The sequence below is a fragment of the Ahaetulla prasina genome, chromosome 4, assembly GCF_028640845.1.
Source record: "Ahaetulla prasina isolate Xishuangbanna chromosome 4, ASM2864084v1, whole genome shotgun sequence".
Lineage (NCBI taxonomy): Eukaryota > Metazoa > Chordata > Lepidosauria > Squamata > Colubridae > Ahaetulla > Ahaetulla prasina.
In genome coordinates this window covers 1,346,702-1,352,701 of record NC_080542.1, presented here as the reverse complement: position 1 = coordinate 1,352,701, position 6,000 = coordinate 1,346,702, and the positions used below count along the sequence as shown (strand labels likewise).

Below are 6,000 nucleotides of genomic sequence, written 5' to 3'. Positions count from 1 at the left end.
GGCCCAGATGTGGCTTTTTGGGGAAGGGAGTCTGAATGCCAGGCTGGATGGGGAGGGGGGGCCAGAAGCAGCCCCATGTCCCAAAACCCAATCGAGGGGCAAACCTCCCCGATTTTCCTCCCCCACCCCATCATCCATCCATCCCCTCTCCAAGTCGACCTTCGCATCCCAGCAAGACAAAAACCAAAAAACCACGCAGAGTCCAAAGACACGCGCGCATCCAAAAACAGAGAGACGCACAAAAAAAGACACCAACGCGCACAAAACGCACAAGCGCAAAAGGCAGGTCCGGGGGTCTCGAGAGAGAGACAGAGAGAGAGAAAGAGACCCCCGCGGTAGGGGGGACAAAAAGCGACCTGCTGGGCCAGCGGGATTTTTCCTCCCACCTGCGTGGCGCCTCACCTGTCCCACGCAGGTGGGAAGTCCCGGCGGCCCCGGGCGGGCAGCTTGTCCCGGCCCAACCCCGCCTCCGCCTCCTCCCACCTGGCGGCCAGGTGAGGCGCGGGGGAGGCGAGGGCGAGCCGCCCGCCTTCCTTGGCTGCCCGTCCAGGAAGGAAGGGAAAGAAGGAAGGAAGGAAGGAAAGGAAGAAAGAAAGAAAGAGAGACAAAAGAAAAGAAAAGCAGATTCGGTTGCCACCACAGACGGAGAGAAACTCTTTGCGCGGATCGCAGGTGAGTGGGGGGGCAGAGAATCTGGGGGTGGACGAGGGCGGAGAAGTCCCCCAAAACTTCCAAAGAGTTCCCGCTTTCCCGTCCTTTCTCGGGCCAGGTGTGTGTGCCCTTCCTTCCTTCCTCCCTCCCTCTCCCCCTCCCTCCCCTCTTTCTCCTTCCTTCTTTCCTTCTTTCTTTCTAACCTATATCTCCTTCCTTCGTCCCTCCCTCCCTCCCTTCACATTTTCCTTCCTTCCTTCCTTCCTTCCTCCATCCCTCTCCCCCTCCCTCCCCTCTTTCTCCTTCCTTCTTTCCTTCTTTCTTTCTAACCTATATCTCCTTCCTTCGTCCCTCCCTCCCTCCCTTCACATTTTCCTTCCTTCCTTCCTTCCTTCCTTCCTTCCTTCCTTCCTTCCTTCCTTCCTTCCTTTTCTTCCTTCCTTCCTTTCTCCCTCCCTCTCCCCTCCTCCCCTCTTTCTCCTTCCTTCTTTCCTTCTTTCTGTCTAACCTATATCTCCTTCCTTCGTCCCTCCCTCCCTCCCTTCACATTTTCCTCCCTTCCTTCCTTCCTTCCTTCCTTCCTTCCTTCCTTCCTTCCTTCCTTCCTTCCTTCCTTCCTTTTCTTCCTTCCTTCCTTCTTTTTCTTCCTCCCTCCCGCCTTCCCTTTCCTCCCTCCCTCCGTTTGATCTCTTAAATTTCTTAATTCAGAAATTAAATCTGCCCGCTCAGCTTCTAGTTTCTGCGCTGGGCTTTTATTTTGCCAGCAATTCTGCTCACCTTCCCTTCCTCTCTTGTCTCTCCCCCCCCCCACCTGCCCGCCCCCTCCCTGCCTCCTTTTGCATCCAGGATTTTTTTCCCAGGGGAAAAAAAGTTTTGGAGTCTTGGCTCACCTGGCGTGGCAGGTAATCGTTAAAAGCCCTGTTTTTGCAAGGGGAAGGAGTCACAAATGTAGACATTTCTCCCCCACCAAACCAGCCCCCAGGTTCTTCCAAGGGTGACTCCAGCCTTGGCCCCCTGCCAGCTCCCCAAAGGCGCCTTCAGAGTTTTACATTAACTTTTTTGTGACACACACCCACACCCCTCGACAACGCACTCCTTTAATTTCTCCTTGTCTGGGTTTTTAATATTTGTCTTTCTCTGCTCCGATTCGGCCTGGGACAAAAAAAGCCTTCCTTAGCTTGTGCCCATTTCTCCAGGGAAGACCTAGAAAGTGGGGGGGGGGGGGAGGACAGTTTGAAACCGCTTCAGAATTGATCCCGGAGATCTTTTTTGATCAGCGGCTGATGAGGTCAGAGATCCCTTTGAAGCTCTCCTCCCCCAAAATCTCCCCCTCCCGAAAAATTCAACAATAACAACACACACCATCGAGTCCTAACTGGCTGGAAGGGACCTCGGAGGTCTCCCACACAGGGTGTCCTTGACTTACGGCGATTCGCTTAGTGACCGTTCAAAGTTACAGCGTCACTGAAAAAAAAGGGACACGATCATTTTTCACACTTCCGACGGATGTGGTGGTCACGAGCTTCGGACTCGTATTTAGGACGGTCGCAGTGTTCACGGGGTGGGTGGTCACGTGATCCCCTTTTTGCGACCTTCTGATAAGCAAGATTCACTTAACGCTGTTACTAACGTAACCACTGCGGGGATTCAATTAACGGCGTTGGAAATGGGTGCAAAATTCACACGTCTCGCTTAGTAACGGAGGCTTTGGGCTCAGTTGCGGTCGTAAGTCGAGGACTAGCCGTACTCCAACCCTCTATTCAAGGCAGGAGACCTTCTGGTCAAATGGTTGTCCAGTCCAGTTTTTTTTTTAAACCTCCAGGGATAGAGCACCCATAACTTCTAGTGGCAAGCAGTTCCACTGGTTAATTCAATGAAACCATTCCATAATTTAAAAAAAAGTCTAAAGGAGAGAGTTACCCTGTTTAGATAGTCCTCGACTTACGACCACAATTGAGGCCCCCAATTTATGTTGCTAAGTGAATTTTAGTCCTGCTTTACGACCTTTCTCGCCGCAGACGTTAAGTGAATCGCTGCCGTTTTTAAGTGAATCTGGCTTCCCCATTGACTTTGCCAGCCAAAGTTCTGCTCCGACACATAAGAAATAGTCCTGGGTAGAAAAGGAGGTACAGGCAGTCCTCGTTTTACGACCAAAATTGGGACCTGAATTTTCGTTCTTCGCCAAGTTGATTATTATTAAGTGAGTTGCCTCCAATTTTATGGCCGTTTTTGCCGGCCTTGTTCAGCAAAACACTCTACAGGTACACGGTTGTAAAGCGAATCAGGTAGCCCTTAAGTGAAACACTGTTAAGTGGTCGTTAAGCGAACCCGGCGTCCCCCCATGGACCTGGCTTGTCAGAAGGTCTCAAAAGAGGATCACGTGACCCTGGGACAAGACAACCGTCATAAATACGAGTCGGTTGGCCCCGCATCCGAATTTTGATCATGTGACTTTAGGGAAACTCTGAAGACGGTTGGAAATGCGAGGATTGGTTGTAAATTACTTTCTCCGGTCACTAAATGGATGGCCGTAAGTCGAGGAGGGCCTGGGCCAGTTTCTTGTGGTTTTTCTGACCCTCCGCGGTGGCAAGAATTCGCTTTTCATGTCAAATTTTAACGCCCCCTTGCCTCTATTTTAAAAGTTTCACGCTTCATTTTTATTTTATTTTTTTGGTGCAGCATTTCTGGGAGGGAGACGGGCGGGTCCTAAATTGCCATAAACAAATAAATGAAATTAAATGAGTCAAGACAAGAGAAGACTCTGGCTGACGAAACCAACCTGCGGAAGGGTTTTGTGAAAGGGAAAACTGAAGAGATGTATGTGGATGAATGGGAGTCCAGATATCTTACAGCATAATAGCTGAGGAATTCTGGGAATTGGAGACCAGACATCTTAAAACATGGCTGCCTGGGGAATTCTGGGAGTTTGAGCCCAGACAGCTATGATGGCTGGGGAATTTTGGGAATTGGAGTCCAGACATCTATGATGGCTGGGGAATTTTGGGAATTGGAGACCAGACATCTATGATGGCTAGGGAATTTTGGGAATTGGAGACCAGACATCTATGATGGCTAGGGAATTTTGGGAATTGGAGACCAGACATCTATGATGGCTGGGGAATTTTGGGAATTGGAGACCAGACATCTATGATGGCTAGGGAATTTTGGGAATTGGAGACCAGACATCTATGATGGCTAGGGAATTTTGGGAATTGGAGTCCAACCAGCTTAAAGCATTGCTGCCTGAGGAATTCTGGGAGTTTGAGCCCAGACAGCTATGATGGCTGGGGAATTTTGGGAATTGGAGTCCAGACATCTATGATGGCTGGGGAATTTTGGGAATTGGAGTCCAGACATCTATGATGGCTAGGGAATTTTGGGAATTGGAGTCCAACCAGCTTAAAGCATGGCTGCCTGAGGAATTCTGGGAGTTTGAGCCCAAACATCTATGATGGCTGGGGAATTCTGGGAGTTTGAGCCCAGACATCTATGATGGCTGGGGAATTCTGGGAGTTTGAGTCCAGATATCTATGATGGCTGGGGAATTCTGGGAGTTTGAGCCCAAACATCTATGATGGCTGGGGAATTCTGGGAGTTCGAGTCCAGATATCTATGATGGCTGGGGAATTCTGGGAATTGGAGACCAGACATCTATGATGGCTAGGGCATTTTGGGAATTGGAGTCCAACCAGCTTAAAGCATGGCTGCCTGAGGAATTCTGGGAGTTTGAGCCCAAACATCTATGATGGCTGGGGAATTCTGGGAGTTTGAGCCCAGACATCTATGATGGCTGGGGAATTCTGGGAATTGGAGACCAGACATCTTATAGCATGGCTGCCTGGGGAATCCTGGGAAGCTCGCCAGAAGAGAATATTGGTAGCTCCAATCCTGGGAGTGGAAGTCTCCAATCCTTAGTGGGTCTTGCATGAAAAGGGGGTTGGACTAGATGTCCTGGAGCGACCCCCACCTCTGATTCTATGACGCCCAGATTACAGGAAATACATGAAAAAGCCCCAGCATCCAAAGAGGGTCTCTGGGGGGAGGGTGTCTTAGGCCTCCTGCAGAGCCAAATGACCCCTTGGTTGTTTTTTTTAAAACATTAGCAGGATTAAATTCCTTTTCATTTGCAAACCTGCAGGGGCCCCTGTGGAAAAAGCCCCCTTAACATCCAGCTAAGGCCTCCCTCCCCTTTCCTGGCACTTTCCAGCAAGGAGAGGGTGGGGCGGGGGGGGGGTTGCCCACTTGGCAGAGATGCCCAGCTGAGACACTTGTGGCTCCCTTCGATGACTTGAGCTAAGGACTCCTGCCAGTCCTTATTGGGGGGGGGGGGAGGGGGAGATATATCTAAGGGTGATGGGACAGTGTCAGCTGCCAGGGCTATATGGCTATCGGGAGAAAGACCTCCACCCCACTGGGGACTCTGGGGGCAGCCCCCCCCATTCCTGCTATATCCAATCTTGGAAAGAGGGGGGGGAGCCCTATGGAGAGAGGTGGGACAGCCCTCATGGGGGGAGGGGGGATCGCAAGAAAGGGTTGCTGGACTGCTTTTCATGCAGGAACTCAAGGCGGGGGTGGGGCCTCTGGCAGCCCCTTCCCCTGCTCCTCTTCACAAAGACAGCTGAGGACCCCCCCCTCCCTCCCCAAACAAACCCACACAAGGTCTCCCAGTGTCAATTTGGGGTCAATAGGACCAAATGACCCTGTTCCAATATTTGCATCTGGCTGGGAAGACTTTACTGGGGAGGGGGCTCCCATGGGGGAAATGAGGGGTGGGTGGGATAGACTCAGAAGGCTGGGTAATGCGAGAAGGGAATAGGGTCAAAAAAGATGGTGGCCCCAAGGCTTCTAAAAGGCCCACATTATACAATATTGTATGTGTGTGTGTGTACTTACAATATGACATAGATAGACAGATGATAGACAGAGAGATAGATAGATAGATAGATAGATAGATAGATAGATAGATAGATAGATGATAGAGATATGATAGAGATAGATGATAGATAGATAGATAGATAGATAGATAGATAGATAGATAGATAGATAGATAGATAGATATGGATGATAGATAGATAGATAGATAGATAGATAGATAGATAGATAGATAGATAGATAGATAGATAGATAGATGATAGAGATGTGATAGAGATAGATGATACATAGATAGATAGATAGATAGATAGATAGATAGATAGATAGATAGATAGATAGACAGACAGACAGACAGACAGACAGACAGACAGACAGAGATATGATAGAGATAGATGATAGATAGATAGATATACATAACAGAGAGAGAGATTATAGACAGACAGACAGACAGACAGATAGATAGATAGAACTAGATAG

At 49.5% G+C, this 6,000-nt stretch overlaps 1 protein-coding gene across 1 annotated transcript in view; it reads left to right on the top strand.

The window, feature by feature from the left end:
• The first annotated feature begins 484 nt into the window (after window positions 1-484).
• The window catches only part of TNK1 (tyrosine kinase non receptor 1), a 32,950-nt gene continuing 27,434 nt past the window's right edge, over window positions 485-6,000 (top strand). Inside the window, exon 1 of the mRNA XM_058180334.1 lies at window positions 485-672. The gene's annotated coding sequence lies outside the window, so the exon portion shown is untranslated. The remainder of the gene's footprint in view (window positions 673-6,000) is intronic.